An 18,928-nucleotide genomic window follows, 5' to 3' on the forward strand; every position below is an offset into this window, starting at 1 on the left:
AAAATCAAGAAACCATCATGTAAGTTTGGCACTATTTGATTCAACTGTGGACCAGAAAACACAAGAGCAATCTAAGAGAATTTTCCTAATCAAAGAGCAAAAGACTGACCAAGGGAATGGACAAAGAAGTTTCTGGGTAGTGAGGAAATATGATCAACATGGGAAAAAAGTTTGACTGTAAATTTAAAAAATATTAAATGTTATGGCAGAGGAGTTTTTAAAACATATCTGCGCAAGGGGCACCGAGGAAAGCAATCTTGTGAAGGAGAAAGCAAGAAAATACAGGTGCCTGTGGGCATTTAAAATAAACTGCAGCGTGGGCAAGAACTAAGTTTTTTCACAAGCTTCCTTTATTTCCTGCCTAAATGAAAGGATATGTTTTGTTTGAGTTTGTTTGGTTTTGATAAGAAGCAACAAAAGGGGAAAGAGTAGGAAACCGATCCATCATAAAATTCTTCTGGTACACACCTTGGGAATTCTGCACAATCTGAGTACTCTGAATTCATGTTGAAGAGATTCACTGCAGCTTATGTGACCCTCCCCCCTCACACATATAGGAAAAGGACACCAGAGATACATCAAGTGAGCAGTGCGGCTGCAAGATCACAAATTTCTCATACCCAAGGTGAGAGCTCAGGCACTGCCCTTGGTCTGTCTTCTCACAGAGATGCAAACCAATACACAAGGCAGCACTCTCAGCGTTTTCTGTCCCACTCCCTAAGGACAAAATATGAAAAGACAGCACTTTGAACCACCCTTCAGCCCCTGCTGGCACATGTCTCCATATGGAGCAGGGGAGAGGAAAGGGAAGCAGTGATGGGACAACGTATCAGCCAAGAGTTCACAGGGAGGAGTGCTGCAAACGCCTGCTGAAATCACACCACTCATATCCTGAGATTATACTGGCCTACAGCATGTGCTGGAGCTTAATGTTTAGTTTATGAGTTGTGCTACTTTCCAGTAAAAAAAAAAAAAAAGACGAGAGAAAAAAAAAAATGAGAGAGGGGTTTGAGTTTGTTTTCTTTCCGACCAAGTGCAGGAAAGAAATTTTATTCCTTAAGGAAAGTTCTCAGGAGTGGGAATGAATGTGAGGATTGTATGTCTGAATCATCCTATTAATTCCCAAAATCCCACACCATGTGGAGTTCAGATAATGTTTTTGGCTAAAAAACTTTTTTAAAAAAATTTAAATTTATTTTTCTAAAAGGAAGAAAAAAAAAAGAGAAAGAAGTGGTTTAGAGCTCCTCCCTTCCTAAATCACAGTTGGACCCAGAAAGACCAGTTTTGTTTTTAAACAAAGTCAGCAAATCGCCCCTAAGCTGGTCGGTTCCAGTAATTAGCATCAGGGTAATAACAGTCACTCAGTTGGTTTCCCCTTTGCCAGACCAAAAATAACCATTCAGCCAAATTCTTCCCAAAAGTGTTTATTTCAGCTGAAGGAAGTACAGTTAGGTTGCAGACACATCTTTCTCACAGTTGGAATAGAACACCTCTATACACAGTGTAGGTGTTTTCCCACCCCTATCTATATACTCAGAGTTACAACTAGACATATTAGATATTCAAAATAACTAAAACAACCTCCTCCTTTTCTTGTTAAGAACAGCAGCAACAGAATTACTTTTATCAGATGCTGCCTGTAAAATATAGCCCTCGTGTTGTTTACAGCATGTTGGTAATAAAGGAAAAATACCCATTTGCCCTACAATCATTGGAAACTTATGGTGATTACAGGGACCAATAAATCAATATAAAAGCACCTTTCATATTTATTTGAGGAAGGTACATAATTTCATCCACCTAAAAAGCATAAAATCATCAAAATCATGGTAAGTTTTCCAGAAGTTAAGTTAAAGCACTTCCAGTTAACCACCTTGAGCATGCCAAGCAGTCACAACATTATTCAGTGTACTTACAGCACAGGGAAGTGCACAGTGAAGTGCAGAGGGAGTGTGAACCTTGATCTGCACAGTCCTTCCAAGACACCCCACCACAAGGACACTGAGGATGCTGCTGAGAGCAGGGACTGCACAGCAGTATTGGCCTTGAGAGCTGGTAAAGAGTGATCCATCTGAATCTCCTAAGAGAATAGAGACATTACATAAAAGAGATTTAAACAGTAATTATTTAGAACAGTTAAAAACAGGTATTTCACACCACAATGGCTACTCATGTCCCCTCCCAGTCGTTCCAGAACAGGAGAATCACACCTCAGTTTCATTCCAAAAGATATAAACCAGCATTTTTCCCAGAGCTTGGAAAGGAAATGAGTACCAAGGCTGGGCATAGGAGAATAACATGGAGTTCACAGACAGAACTGTTTCATAACTTTTGAAAAATTTAGCCGAGTGAGTCTACTGCAACAAGAACATTAACTAAAAGGAGCAGCTGAAAACATTTTTTCTGCCCACAGTCACTCAGTATGAGACAGTGGAAGGAAATTACAGTGAGTCAGTTTGACATAAGATGGAGCAAAATCTGAAGCAATACTGGATATAAACCCCAAGAGATAAAGGCCAGAGTAAGCTACTGATGAATCTTGATGAAGTCACATCCAAAAGGAATTGATCTTTAAACCCTGGTCTCCAAAATACAATACATTTCTTGAATTACATAGCTTTAAGTTAGCTTTAAAAATGTAGTAGGAAATGAAACATTTTCACTTGTTACATTTCTCTTCTAAAAATGGATAACATGCCCATAGAGTTTCAATTCAAATGAGACAATATGGTAGCTGTTGTTGCATCTACAGAACTGCATTTGTGTAGATACATATATATGTGTATGCACACAGTATAAGCCAATTTTATCTCCACACAAACTATATAAGGTTTGTTTCAGACCTGAGAATTTGTGCTTCCAAAAGATATTTTTCTGCAACAGGTCATGTAATAGAAGACATTTTTTCTCTGATCCACATGGTGTTAGACACACCATTTCCATTGTAGTAGTATTTGCAAGCATGAAACACATGCTTAGTCCCCTCTCCTTCTTTTCAATTTTCATACTTAGTTGACTGAAAATAATTACTCATTATCAACTCATAAAAAAGAGTATCAACACATTAAAAAAAAACAATAAAGTCTTCTTCTTACTAACCCTTTTGGCTTCCTAAATAGCCCTTTAAAAAATACGTATTTAATTTCCCTGAAAACAAAACAGTAGTATTTATCTTCTGTACATAAGCAGAGGATAAAACCTTCACAATGCAACTCTTTAAAGCCCCATAATTTACACTCTGGTGTCATAAACCAGCAATAAAATATTTTAGAGATAACCATAAAATTGTGATCCAAGTCCTTTCTTTTCAAAAATCTCTGCTTCAACTCCACTGTTAAGAGTCTGAGCAGGATTATTTACGTATAATCAGTAGCAAAGTTCCCATGTAGTCTGAACTGCTCCAAAGTTTGCCCATTTTCTGGTGGAGCCTCCCAGCTCAGGTTCAGCCCCATGCCTGGAAGGGGCTGGACATTTTGCTGCAAATGCTTTCACCTAAAGTATCTATCACTGAACCCAAACTGCTACATCTGAAATAACATGGAAGTTTGGGGCAAGGAAAAGAAAGGCAGGGCTGTCACTGAACATCAGATTTCTGGTGGGCTGTGGTGGATGTGGAATTTGGGGGCTGGTCTTGTAGAAGGTTTTGCCTCAGCTCTCTGAATGTCACTGTTTCCAGAGCCTGCATCTCTGAGGCGATCAAGCACTGCACCAACTAAACCCCAATTTTCCCCCACTTATCTGAAACATGATAATCTCTGAAATCTTTGAGTCTTACCCATGAACAGATCCGGTGAATCTGAGAGTGGAAACCAGAGGCAGACCCCCTAGGATCTGACTCCTGCCTTACATTTTGGGCTGCCAGGAGCCATTATTCCCAATCCCAGAGGTGTCTAGGGCAGCTAGAACCAGCTCCATGGGCATGGATGACATACCTCAAGGGTGCTGTGCCTGCCTTACAGGCTGTGATCCAATTCCAGCTACTTCTAGACAGTCTCTGTACAGGAGATGTGTTTGTTTTGGCTCTCTCGTTTAAAGTTTCAGGTCCAAATATTAAATTAAAAGTAAAATAATACTCCAACCCAAAGCAGACTGAAAACAAAAGTTGAAAACGCACAAGTAAGGTGTCACACCCACAACAGGAAGCTTATTTCAACTTCTTCTCAAACAGGACAAAGTAAATAAGAGGAAGTATGGAACAATCCACATCCATAGGATGCTTCACCAGAAATCACAAGTTCTTTAAAAATTATTTGAGATTTCAATCTACACTCATTGCAGTCAGCTGGAATTTTGCACTTTATTAGTGGAGATATAAGAAGATGAGATATTGCAGAAGATGAAGCACTGAGCTCTGACAATACAACACACTATTATAGAAAATACTAAGTCCAGGTCTCATAGTAAGATGTTTAGACCCTATCCACAAGCAGCAGAGCAGTTATGTTAATAAATAACTCACAATCAGTGAGAGATTATCTTTGATTCTGCTGTTGACCCACTAAACTAGAGCAAAGACGTTTGCCTATTACTGCAATGAGTTATCAGTTGGATATTACAATAGCTGAGCAGATGTCATACAATAGAAAATAAGCATGGGAAAGTGGTAGACATTGTTACAGAAAATGCTAAGGCAAAAGCTTGAATTTTGGTCTTCCTAATACTCATTCCTTTACTTGAACCACAGGAAGCAGACTACAAAATACAACCCTGTCCAGTGAGAAATATTACAGTCAGGAAATGCATAACAATTCAATTACTCTCATTGCTTCTTTCTTCAAAGAATAAATTCATTTTACCAAATATATATTATTTTCACCATTTCCAGATGACAAGGTTGTGTCATTTCTTTAATTTATTTTAGGGTTTCAAAAATGTAAGCAGTCTGCTAGGATTTCCTTGGCAAGACAAGCATCAATGATGACCAGATAAAGATTTTAAAAGGTTTTCCTGCATGCTTCACAGTCACATGTTGTGATTTTGTTTTTCAGTTGTAGGTTTTACTCAACTTGGAAATCATCATAGTCAGTATTTCAGGATATTCAAGATTCCTGGAAACCTCTAAGAACCATAACATGTCAGGCCCTGATTTGGGAATGTGCCTACCTGCTTAACCTCAAGCACAAGACCTCACATCTTCATTACACAAAACTTTAATCAAGCATTTAACTTTGAACATATATTGAAGTGCTTTGCTGAATCAGGAAGGATCTGGACCTTTTTACAGAGCAGCATTGTTAATTGACTGCAAAGATGTTATATCCTGCAACTAGGCTCTTAATGAGCCGTGCCTGCTGGCAAGCAGCTCTGATAGCACACAGCAGCCAGCTGGTCCTCAGCAGCAGGGCACGTGGATTGCTGCATTACTCATGGGGTAATGAGTACATGCTCCCCTCTCTCAAACAACTGCAGGACAGGTTGCTCCTTGCTTCAAATATGCTGGTTTGTGTGCATACCTGGCCACTAGTCACTGTAATTGAAAAAAAATCTCCTTTTTACAGTCATCTATAATACAGCACTGAAGTGATTTACTTGAATGGAGGAAGAATACATAAGGCAATAAAAATCTTTTACAGTTGGTTAAGCACTAAAACAAAGCCGAGACATTTGATAACTGCAGGAGGGTTACTGGTGAGGATATTCTAATGCAGTGAACACTCACAAAATAAAAGGAGATAAAAAAATCAAATCTCATGCTTGTTTCCTTCATGTTTTTTTCATCTTTTGGAGCTGCACAGAACTGCAGCTGCCACTTCCCTCAGACTTTCTGCAGAAGCTGGAAACAAGGGCATGCAGTTTGGGCACAAACTGAACAAACAAAAGGTTTTGAAAAGAGTAAATATGTTTGAGGACAGGTAAATAAATAATTTATCAAAGCCACATCCTTAGTGAAAAAGGAATTCTATTATTAGGAAGCATGTTTCCAAAATATTTGCTTCAGTATCTTCAGCAATCTAACTTTGAAAAGCTGAGGCAATCACACTCTGCCATGACACAGGCATGTGCAAATAATTTGAATGCAAAGAAGTTAAACCCACTACAGCAGCTCTAAATTCATCCTAAATGTGGAATTATCCATTTTGTGCATGTAAATGTTACCGTCCATCATTACAGGTATTATTTTGAAAACTGAATTGCCTGCTTAGGGAAAGTGTTCCATGGTGTCAATAAAAACTTTGGTTCGTCAAGGGAACATTTGCTGTTTCTAGGCTGTGATTCTTCTCTTGTCACAGACTACCGTATTACAGAGCCTGAAAGTAAAAGCATGTTGAAATAATGCAGCTCCTTAGGCTAGTCCAGATAAAAATCAAGCTTCTTACGCCCTTCTCAAATAAAAAGCAAAATTGGAGGAATTTAAGTAAAACTTCATATACTTTTATTTTAATTGTAACAAAATCAACTTAACAGCTTTTTTCCTTCTTTTCCCCACAACTCTTTATACAGGTTTCTCAGGTCAAATAATTACTATGTGTACTCTTTGTGTTCTCTCCACACACTGTGCACTGTTTTTGTATTGAATCAAATTATATAGGCCCTCATTTTCAGATGAAACTCTTATAAAGCATTGTCATTCAAATGAAAGAAAATATTCTAGCAGTTTAATCTAGTTTTCATTTCTTCTCCTCCAGCTAACTTTGCTGCTTACTTTGGATGGGCAGTTGGTCTGTAGTCTCTAGTTACAAACTTTTACACGACTTAAATAAAATGCAGAGGATAGTTTAAAAAAAAATTGGGCACATACTCTGTGAAAATACTTTTATAAACTTCTCTGAAAACCATGGGCCAAATACTGGAGCCACTTACAAATAATTTCTAATATACCTCTGATGAACAAGGTTATCTTCAACCCTTTCAGCTGCTGTAGAATAGTTAGATTTCAGCACAAATTGAACCACTTTGACATGCTTTTGTTACCTTTTTCGTGGCATCTTGAGTAAGGTCATTGCTGTTTATAATAATTAATTTTGTGTTTGAAGAATCCTTGTAGAAATCCACAACTAATGGAACACATCAGAAGACTATCAGATTTGGCATGATTTTCTTTTTTCCCCCTTGAAGATGGAGTTGCTTTGGATACATTGTCAGAATCTCTTAAGTATCATGTGACAAGGAAGCATATGTTCTCTTAATGTCACTTTATTCAGAACTACAAATCAAGCTTTTTTTCTTCTTCTTTATGATTTTCAGCAGTAGTTTACACCATGGAAGAGCAGTGTAGTTTTCTGGGTCTTCCACCATTTCCAGTGTCCTGCAAATGATATCCGAAGGAGAGAAAGAGTGTCAGCTCTTCTATCACCACAATATTTGGATTCCTAGTCATACATCCATACAAATTCAGAGAGATTTAATTTAAACCAAGCCTGAGCACTTGTGGTTTTCTTAGACCACAATCAACTTCCAGGACTTTCAGTTTGCAAAAGTCATCGGAACATTAATAATTCTTCTCTCTTGAATCACAGATACTGCATTCCCATTTATTCATCTTCCTGTAAACACATTTTTTGCTTCAACAGGAATCAGGTACATCCTACACATCTAATCAGCACAATCACAGTACTTCAAACTCAACTTTAATCAAAGCTATAGTGTCCAGACTATTTTTATACACAGCTACCACAAGTGCCTATTTTAGTTCTAGCGGGGAACTCTGCATTTTTCACACATCCCACTCTATTTATCAGTGAATAATACATCTCTGTGTAATTAACCTTCATATATACCTAATACTCAGGACTTAGAAATGACACAGATGATGGAAGTAGGTCATTCTGGCAGTGTTTACATTGTGCCTCCATTTAAACCTGATCCCCAGATTTACCAACATGTCCCCCTTCCTCTGCCCAGGAGGATCCAAATCTGGAGTAGAATGTCCGATTCCAGTGCATTTAAAAATCATCTGCTCTTTTCTGCATTAGCTTATTTAGGCTACCAATAAATTCCTCCTAACTTGGTGCTTTCCCTGTCCTTCTCTACTCCCAGCACCTCCTTTCCTGCAAGTTGTTTTTCCCTCACTGAGATTCCAGTGGGTCTTGTGCACAGAACTGTAGACATACATTGATTTAAACACAGAAGTACAGAAGTACTTGTGAGGGGAGGAAGTGTTACAAAGAGAGGATTGTAAAGCTACCAGTATACCAAGCAAGGCTTTTTTTTTTTCTTTAATTCCATCCTCTACCACAGTGGACCCTGGAAAACAAGTGTCCCTTTTCTCTCTCATCCAGCCTGATTCTGGGCTGCTTTCTCTCTTGACATTACTGCGAGTCTCATGACTCAAAGACGCAGTTCCCAAAGAGAAATGCTCAAATGAGAATGTCATGACCAGTTGACCACAAATGCTACCATTATTCATCGTTAGGCTGAATTATTCCTGCCCACCATGGATCACATCATTATGCAAAGGCATGAGCTAAGAATATGGGAAAAGACTGGCAGAAGGCCTCTTTAAGAAGCATGCCAAATTTTACCAATTCATTTAAAGAACAAAGCATATCTATCAAGGTAATCTTTATATATTCTGAATACTTTCATGTTAAAAGAAGTCCAGGTATTTATTTCTGAACTTCCATGCACATATTTCCCTGACTTATGTTTTCAAAAGAGGGGACTAGATATAACAACATCAGCATATAAAAAGATTCAGCTGTTTTTTCCATAGCTTCATACACTACTGTGGTAATTTCTCTTGGCAGAAACATTTTAAAATCTGCAAGAAAAGACCAGAATCAAACTTGTATTTCAGATTATTTTTTTTTTACCTCTTTTCTTTTTTAAACTTGAATATTGTCAGATTCAGGTTTAGCAGGAATATTAGGGTTCTGTCAGTCATTTCTTTTCTCTAAGCTCTGTACAGACAAGTAAGTTTATAATTCATAAAAAGCATCCATTAACAAAATAAATGAAGAAAAACCTCCCTCAAGGGAGGACTTCTTTTAAATTAGAGAGGAAACTAATCAAAGAGAAAATGGCAGCAGACCATTTTCAGGGCAGCACCCCATGAAGACCCACTTAGCAGTTACACACATACATGACAATAAGCCACACACAGCTTGAATATGCTGGAGCTGGACCCACACAGTATTGCAGCTCAATGATTTCATTTCTCTGCTGCCTGGGATCATAGGGAATGGACAGTTGTGGTGGGCTTTGGCACACATGCACAATCAGGAATGCTGCAGAACTGTCATCACCCTCACATAGTCATTTGTGGCACAACTGAGGGCAAGCAGAGGAGATATGAAGGGGTACAGCTCGAGATGTGCATATGCTGCACCCCTATGAGCAGCACCAGAGGATGCTGAGATACAGGAGTTACAAGCACCCGGTTAATTAAAAAAATGCAGGATCTGAAATGAAGCCACCAAGAGTTCCAGTTTGTGAGCACAAACACATCATTCCTGACTTCAAAGTGACCAAGCAAAAAGCCTCCTGAGGAGCAGCATTAGCAGCACAAGCTTCACTTCTCCCCTTTCTGCCTCCATGCACTGTGTCCTTGGTGTGTTCCCCACAGGAAGAGACATGGAGCAGAGTTGCTGCAGGAAGTGCACAGGAGGGAAGCAGCAGCCACAGTGCAGCTCCCCAGCCAGCTCAAGGCTTCACCTTGCACTGGCACTCAATTTCCCCTTGACAAGTTGTTAAATAACCACCAGCCCCTCTCAAAGGCCAAGTCTAAGTGTGTTATTGCACATTTATGCAAGGCAGGTTCTCAGATTTGAAAGTATTTTTATGGAACAAAAGATAAAAATAAATTTACCACACTTGGAGATTAAGGGCATATATTTTCAGATAAATACCAACACCCAAAGGAATGGATTAATGCTTAAAATATTTTGGCAGAATGGCATGTAGCCCACAGGCCCCACAGGTTGCTTGGAAAGCAGGAGTAGAAACAAATGTGTAGCAAAGATTTTGTTAATATGTTCATCTTAACTATATCAGCTAGTTTGGGCTGATTAACAACCCCAGGAAAAAGAGCAGAAGGCACAGAAAGGGAGAGGAACCTTTAAAGCTGCACTTACACAAGGTTTGCATCATGCTCAGGTTTCTAACCCTTTAGCCATGCTCTAACCTTTTGCCAGTAAAACACACTCAGCAGTGTCCATAACAAAGAAATCAGACCTCTTTACAGCAGCTAAAAATGTGATTTGCCTCCTTCATCTGCAGGCAGTATTAAAGGGGCTGGGGGGGCTCTTCCAGCTGCGCTGCATCCTCATCACATATAGGGGCTCTGGGAAGGGGAAGAGGGGAGGAAGAGGGGTCAGGAAGCAGTAGCTACTCTCCCTAACCTGAGCACAGAAGCCATGAAAAACTGCACATTGTGAAGGCAAGCAGCCTACACAGCATGACTAGAAAGTGTTGTTTTAGGATAACAAAAAGCTACACTGTGAAGAGGTTGTTTAAAAGCCACCCGCAGGTCTAACAAATATAGTGGACTTATGGAGGGATGGAAAAAGTTGCTTATGCCAAAGGAGAGGAAACATGTCTTGAAGAAAACAAAGAAAAATCCAAATCACCTCTCCTCCCATCCCATTTTTTTCCCTTCTGTAATGTTGAAAAGAAAAAGCCTCACATTTAGTAATCCTGCCATAACATTCCTAGCAGGTAGGGAAAGACAAATATAGGGGAATTCCATTTACCTCAAAGGTTGGATTTTGTTTTATTTCAGTTCACTTTAGCTTTTTTTTTTTTTTTTTTTTTTTTTTTTTTTTTTTTTTTTTTTACCTCAGGCTTTGAACTTTTTTTTCTTTAATGTTTCAGGAAGCCTTTCAGAAATCATGTCCAGGTTTAATCCCCATGCCAAGTTCTTCACCTCTGTGCTTCACACGCTTCTCGTTTAGTGCACTCGCCCAGAGCTCCTCTGTGCCGCCCTGCTGAGACCCAGGCTGAGGGAATAAGAAAGGCCTCAAGCACCTCCCACGAATGTTGCAGCAGTTTTTCATTTCTACTGCTGTTCTGAATCAAAACAAACCCCAAAATTAACAAACTACAGCAAGAGAGTACAGTCTGAGAGCAGGACAAAATTGTTGATTTTTCACACCTCATTGGCCATTTTTTGCTTCCTGCGCTATTTTTTTCCTCTTCTCTTCTGAGACACCATCCCACTTCCCACTACCTCCCTGTGAGGAGGGCTTGCAAAAGGCCCCAGGGCAGCAGAGTGCAGATGCCAGAGCTGCCCTCCATCCTCAGTAGGCAGTCAGTGGCCTGACCTCCATCCCTGCCAGCCAGGCTGGATGTGTGAATGAGGTTTGGTGCCAGTTTCCATGGCAATGACACCACGCACGCTGCCCATAGGGCTGGCCTTCTCACAGAGGTAGGCAGAGAAACAATAGACTGAGCTTAGCACATACAGCTAAGCTCAAGGCATGGATGGAGGAGCCACCACTGTCACGTGAAGGCAGAGAGTTGCTCTGAATGTTTTCCTGGGACTGCCTCTTTTTTTTTTTTCCAATCTGTCCAATTTTTTCCCAATTTTTTTTAGCAATCTGTCCTAAGCAGGCATGGAGGAGCACCAGTTTCACACATAGATGTGGCTGCATGTAGCTGTACATGCTTGCAGACAGGAGAGACCATGCCATCTATATATGGTCAAACAGTGCTTCCAGTGACCCCTCTTTACCCTCTTATGTCTGAGAGAGTTTCTTAAGGGCTTTCCTCAGAACCACAAAGCCGGAGCTTTAATTCCTGACCTATTTCCAAAGCTCAGCAAAAGCCAGCACAGATGTATGTTCACCACAGAAACATCCTGTGATTTTGTAAAGCAATTTAAAAAAAAAATAAATCTGAAGTTGCAAGGCTAAGCACTCTGAAAGCTCTTGGATCAAAAAAATCATTAGGAAAAAAAATAGTTATTGTTTGGTTTAATGTTTTCCATTTTAAATGAAAGTTATTTTCATTAGATGAAAGAGTTTGATGGTTTGAACAAAAATCTAAGGGTTTCAAACCTCCAGCATGGGTGCCGCATTTGATAACTAAATATTTCCTAAGCTCATGGAGGGGTAGAAAACCTGCATTGCACAGGACATCCCTCAGCTCCCCACCTTCCTGTCTCGCTCCTGACAAGGGCCTTGAGACATACCTTGGGGACAAGCACAGCTTCCTAAATTCAGGCACATCAAGTTGCTATTCTCAAAGTCCTATTTTTTGGCTGGCCACTCCTGGGTCAATCATTCTGCAGGATTAGGAAATGAATTCATCCATTTTCTTGAGTCATAAAAATATTTTCCTGCCTTGACAATATTGGACTGTAAAGACTTTTTTCCAGGGCTGAATATCTTACTCAACCCTGCCAAGTAACAAACATACTTTTCAGGGCTTTTTAGCTCTATCATATAACTGTCTTCCACAAATGCCAGACATCAAAGATTAATGTTGCCTGACGAGCCATAATTGACACAATGACAACCAAGTATCTCATATCATCATATAATCTTTTTTTAAGAAGCGTGGCAACCTTTCCAGCTATCCACATTTCCTTTAAACATTTCACTTTAAACTCAGTGAAATGAATTTTAAAATTGGCAGTTTAGTGTAATGAAGCATTTGTGAGAGCTGTAATGTCTTTTTCTCATTTTGCTCCTTAATTGGCTCCCATAATTTGCACTTAATTCAGATTATCAACATACCACTACTATAAAGGGGAGAAAATTGCACAGTTTGATTGTAAAAGATTAAAAATACTGCTGGAAACCTAGCAGGTAAAATATGAACAATCAGAAAGTTCTCACATCTGGCATGAGAAAGTGGACATGAATATATTGAAAGTTCCCAAAAATCTTGGTCTCCTTCTTTCACATATATAGAAGAGCATGCCAAACCCTAGAGAAACATTCCCACTTCAGGGGAGAGGAAGTAAACCACATGCCTTCCATAAATAGCACTCTCCTCCCTTAAGTAAACGCTGTGCACTCAGCCTGTGACTATGCTACAGTTTAAATATTTTGCTAACCTTATGCTATATTTTCAGCACAGCAAAAACCAATACTGCAAAACATCTGCCCCCAAGTAATAAGTGGGAGTGCTTAAGAGGCAGCTTTTCTTCTGTTTAGGGGAAGGGGTGCCCTTGCTAGGAATGCAGCCCAATTCATCCTAGGTCATCTGGAATGGCTCGGCTCAAAGGTCCTGCTATTTACCCGCAGCTGAGAAATAGCCCAGCTATGCTGCCTTTAGAATGAAGCTGCCTTACACTGCACAAGGGAAAGAGAGAGAATAGCATCAAAAGAATCAGTCTTACTGGGACTTTTAAATGAGAAATCAGCTGAGCAAGCCACTAGCCAAGGAAAGAGGAGAAGGCTCCCTTGCACACATTATGAGATTTAATTAATTAATTAAGGCACATACCAGCAGCTATTTGAGTGCAAAGACACAGCTGGACTGAAACGACAAGCTGGTCCAGAGCCCCTCACCAGACTCAGTTTGGCTGCACCTGGGAAGACACAGGCATCAGGAAAGGCCACATTCAGTCTGCTAGGGAAAAGGAAGACATCTTCTCCTTTTAAACTATGCATTGCCTCATAATACTCTCATCCATGGAGTGGAGCAAAGACCAAAGGAAGCTGACAAGAAATCAGCACCCACTCAGCTCTCTGCTAGCTCTGACCCACTGAGTGAAGAAGTTCACCCTTTGCATCTTTGGACAGCCCACCCTGGAGTCTGTATATCATATACATCTCCTTTTCCACTCTCTCATCAGCAAAACATCACTCTTGCTTTTAAAACCTCAATGATGGGGAGATTAAAAGCAGGGAAACAGGGAGATTACAATGGCAAACACACCAAGCCTGACCTTTCAGTATAGGAATTCTGGGCTGCAAAAAGCAGGCTCTGGGCAATGCAGTGTAAAGAGGAAGAAGCAGAGATAATCAGATAGGTCAACAAAAAAAAAAAAAAGGTGGGGGGGGGGGGAGAAAACCCCAACCACACCTCTGAATAACTAAATTAAAACAGTGAAAATTGTTATCTTTTGATCTGCCTGTATCACAGACACAGCTATCAACAATCAAGCTTGCTTAAAAATTGTGGTGTTTAAAATAATTCTCTCAACTCCTTATTTGCACTGGAAGAGGATTCAGCAATATAATACACAGAGATTCTTCTTTCAGTATTTTGCCTCACAGAAAATTAGTACCAAGAAAATAAAAGATGACTCATAGCTGATCATATCATAACTGAGAGATAGCTTGAAATTTAAAAATAAATTAGGAAAACAACTGCAAAATAACCCCAAACAAACAAAAGAACAACAAAACAAACACACAGAAAACCCAAACCAAAACCAAACACACCACATAAGTAAAGCCTCCTGCAAATACTGCTGGCAAAGTATCACTTACAAGTTGGCTACCTCAGATTTCTAAACTCCAGCAGCCTACCTGGTCTCCCACCACATTTGTCTTCATGGGTTACACAGAACAACTTTCCCTTTACCCTATTAATATTTCAGTTAAGGTCACAAAGGATGTTACCTTCTTCACCAATTTTCCCAGAAAGGAAAGAAAGAAAATTTAAAGGATAAAATAGCTATTTGGTGACCAGGAATGTGAGGACTTTGCTAGAGCTGACTGTGATCTGAACTCATTCTTTGCATTTCCTACCACAGGTAGCTGTCATGGCTGAACAAATCCTTCCCAGGGTAGAAGGCATTCCTGGGTTCCTCATTCAATGGCTCTGCTTACCCTCTGTGAAATGACCTGAGTCTTTCTTTAAAAAAATAGAAATCAATGTTTCAGTGTTTTTGATATATGCTGCTAAGGCAGACCCCACAACAGATCCAGAAGGGCACACCACAAGTCAAATTCTTCATACATTTTAATTACAGTTTACATGAAGAGAAAGGTGGGTTAATAAGATCAGTTCATTAAAAAAATTAATAAGAAATGGCATTTTTGTATGGAAGAACAGGGGACTTTGCCTTCAGAGGGCTGATAAGAAAATATATATTATATCCAAGAGTCACCTATAGTCCTCATCTGAGAAAGATGAGGGAACAAAAGGGGCAGGGAATGGAGAAAGGAACAAGGGACCTTATTTAATAAAACCCTTTTAAAGAGAAGTGTTTCTCATTAAACTGGTCCCTCTATAGCCGAGCAGCAGATTCAAGAGGTTTTCTCCCATGTGAGGTTTCTCAAGACCATTGAACACACACAAATCTGCTGACAGAGGAAGCAGAAGAAAAGCATTTCAAGCAGCAGAGATCCAAGAGCAGACAATAGGTGCCACCTCCAGATAGCAAGGCAGCGCTTCCCCGAGAGAGCCGTGGCCACCCATATTCAATGTGGGTAACTGAGAACACGCTCCATTCTGGCCAATATGAGACCCACCACCACAGCTGCTCACTCAAAGCACTGGGTGGCCCTGAATGTTTTTAAATGGGAAACATGAATGCAGAGATCTGGGTGGTGTTCTGTGTGCAGTGGCCTGAGGAGGAGGGGGAGGCCAGCCTGTCCCCTGCCAAGCCCTGAGTCACAGCCCCGTGCCAGGAATCCCGTGCAGAGCCCTGTGCGCTGAGGTGCTGGGCTGAACAGCAAGGAAACACCACCCCAAACCTCCTGGATACACCACCAGATTACCCAGCTGTGACACATCCTTTCTTATGTCATGTTTTGGCCACCCCAAGTGTGACTCTAGTGTTTTGGGTAAGCACAGAGCGTGAGAAAGGCGCTGTGAGCCTGGGTTACTCTACGCCCTTCTCCTCACCCCATCCTCACAGCTCGACATCCAGGGTTACTCATCACAGGTCCCCATCTGTCCCTTGGAAGTTGCTGTGCCTGCAGTTCTTCATACTAAATTTACTTCTGAATGTGCAGTGGGGAGTATTAACACATGGTCTGGTCTATGATTAAAAAAGGGATTACTTTTTTCCCACCAAACAGGGTGAAAGGGAAATTATAAAGTTACATCCAGAAGGATATCGTTTCCAAGTTAGACACCTTCAGTTTTAAAAAACCCTATGAGGTTCTAATTTATTAATGAATAGCTGCTGTCTTTGTAATTTTGTCATACTTATTCCATTACTGTCTGACACTTCCTATTGTCACTGCTTGAATTTTTAAACACTTCCACATGACTAGTGCTAATCTCCACATTTCATGGAGGGCTGCTAATAAAAGGATAGAGATGCATGAGTGTATAAGAACGATTATAGCTAAACATGCTCTAAAGCCTGCTCTTAACATCTCTCCATTTCTAGCATTTCTCCCTTCCCCCTAACTCCCAGCATCTGAAAGGAAAAGAAAAATTAAGGAAAGATATCTTTCCCCTTTATTTTGGGCTTGAATGGGATTTATTCCTGACCAAGAGAAAAAAAAAAGAGAACTCCTTCTCAAAGCAAAAGGCTCCCAGAACAGGATGCAAAGATGCAGGACTCCTGTGTGAAATAAACCTTGGCAAGCAAACAGCGAGCTTCATATCTTGATTTTTCTTTCAGAAAATCTTGTAGAACTGGTACAACAAGCTATTGTGAACAGCTGCTTTGAGGATACAGCCTCGCAATAAACAACCTCTGATTTAAACACAGGACAACACTCACCTAGACAGTCTTTTATTTGTTTATTCCCAAGGAATTCAACACTCCTTTTGTCCTGATTCTCTGCACCACAGATTTCCAGCATGTAAGTACATAGACATTATGCATTTGAAAGCACAGTTAAAACACCTTTTTAGACTCATATTTTCCTCAAATCCTCCTATCCACACCTTTTAAGAACCCTCAAGGAACAATACTGACTCTCCACTTCCCTCCCAGCCTGCTCTATTGGGTCCCATCCCCAGATTAGGTCTTATTACTTATTACTGGCCTGCGTAATTCCACACACAATATCTTAAATGCATAAAAGTGAGCAGGAAATTTTCTTAAAATTCTATGAAATTTACACCTTTACTGCAAAGATCACCATGGCAAACAGGGACAAATGACCCTGAGTGCTGCTTACACACATGTATTTTGTGCAATCAACATTGTTTTTCACTGCCTCATTCCAATAGCTACTTCTCCTTGTTCTGTGTGCACTGTGTTCACATGAGAAGCCCTTGATCTGTTTGCAAGGGCTTGTACAATTTGCAGGTACCTCTTGCACTTGGTGTGTTGGATGAAGAAATATTCTCTACTTTACTGTGGTCCCCTATGTTCAGCTTATTTTGTATTTCTGTCTTCTCAAATAGAGAGGACTTGAATTTCAGTAGCTTTGCTTTAAACCAAATGAAAAGAGGCAGAAGCAAGCAGGTCACTTCACTGATGCAGGGAAGAGATTTTGATTAGATATTAGGAAGAACTTCTTTATTCAGAGAGTGGTGAGGCACTGGCACAGTTGCCCAGAGAAGCTGTGGATGCCCCATCCATGGAAGTGTCCAAGGACACAATTTGGTCTAGTTAAAGGTGTCCCTGCTCATGGCAGGAGAGTCTAGATGATATTTAAGGGGCCTTCCAAACCAAGCCAGTCTGTGATTCTGTATCTGAAAGTCTTTCATGGCACACCTGCTTCAAAGAGAGGCTAATACAACTGCTAAAAGACATTGCTTAGTTGTTTGGATATTAATCTAAGAGCAATCCTGAGCTGGTAACAGTTCATAAGAAATAAAGAGTTTTGGTTTTCTGTGACTTCCACAACTCCTCACCACCCCAAATCTCAACTCACGGTCAACCCATTTTACTTCCAGAAAAAGTAGTGTTTCTAAATGCTACTCCTACAACTAGCAGTGCTGCACATAAGTCAGAGCTGTCCAATTTTAATGCAACTGGCATATAAACTGACAATTCAACAGCAGCCTAAAGCTATGTCTAGCTTGCATATGCACACCTATTTACATGAATTGCTACCAAAAGAAATTCAAACCATCGTGAGAGCTGATTGTTCTCGTGATTTCTCTTCAACATTAATGAAAAGCCTGCAAGCAAAAAAATGTTCTTCTCACCTTGAAATGACAGGGAAACTGAATATGCAGGCCAGGCTTTGAGGGCTATACACAGCTTTTAAAGTTCAACCTGGACCTCCCAAAACAAAGTTTTCTAAACTCAAAGGCCCTCAGATCTCATCTACTGAGCTCTTTCAAATACAGGACAAAGTCTAAAATGTACTACTGTTCTCACTACAAAGAAAGAAATATTGCCAATCCTCCAGGCAATGCTTTGAAAATTTATTCCTTCGTGCCTTTATATTTAAATAATGACATTTGTCAAAAACTTACAATGATTGTATTTGAGACCTTTCAATTAGCTTTAGGTAGCAAGATCACACTACCAGGGGTATCTTTATTCATCCCTAGGAATCCCTAGGTAAACTGTCAGAAAGGACAAAAAACTCTGAAAGTCGTGAGGCAACATGATCTACTTGTCCAGGGATAAAACAAGAGATCTTCTGATCATGAACTCAGTGCAGGCTGAGTTTACAATGTGAATCAATTTTCTGAATGCAGGGATTGAGCCTAAAATGGCTTGCACCGCTGTGGTCCCCTAGTAAAATATAAAACAGCAACTTCTTACTTTCTAAAACCCTCTCTCTTTCATTCCTCTACTCCAGGAAATAGTTACAGACTATTTTTTCCAAAGAGATCTAATTGCCTACTGCAGTCTCAGATCAAACAGGTATTTGCATGCTTCAATTTATGTCTACAAAGTTACTTCTGGGCACAAAATAAGAGCAAGACCAAAGCTAGCTAGCTTAACCAGTTTTTGACAGCCAAATATCCACCAACCAGCCTTATTGCCTATTTTGCATTTGAAATTTAGTGTTGATTCACAATTTTAAAAAAACCCATGAAACAATGCAGTCACAGAAGAGCTGTATTGTAAAACGTAATTTGAAACTTATCTGCCCATTAAATTCATGCTCAATATTCAAATGCCAGGCTGATTTTTCCCTCTGCCATGATAAGGGCACATGCACAAGGCAGAGGAGCTCGTGAATTCACAGACCAGCAGGTGCTCTTGGGAATTTCTCTG

The 18,928-nt window shown here is 40.1% G+C and overlaps 1 long non-coding RNA gene across 6 annotated transcripts in view; it reads right to left on the reverse strand.

Moving 5' to 3' along the window:
* Positions 1-18,928, reverse strand: part of LOC115901469 — a 259,757-nt gene that overhangs the window by 58,311 nt on the left and 182,518 nt on the right. For all 6 annotated transcript variants that reach the window (XR_004060540.1, XR_004060543.1, XR_004060544.1 and 3 more), the window contains 2 exons: positions 6,913-7,246; positions 1,917-2,080 (listed from right to left, as the gene is read on the reverse strand). This is a non-coding gene — a long non-coding RNA (uncharacterized LOC115901469). The remainder of the gene's footprint in view (positions 1-1,916; positions 2,081-6,912; positions 7,247-18,928) is intronic.

Source organism: Camarhynchus parvulus, chromosome 2, assembly GCF_901933205.1.
Source record: "Camarhynchus parvulus chromosome 2, STF_HiC, whole genome shotgun sequence".
NCBI lineage: Eukaryota > Metazoa > Chordata > Aves > Passeriformes > Thraupidae > Camarhynchus > Camarhynchus parvulus.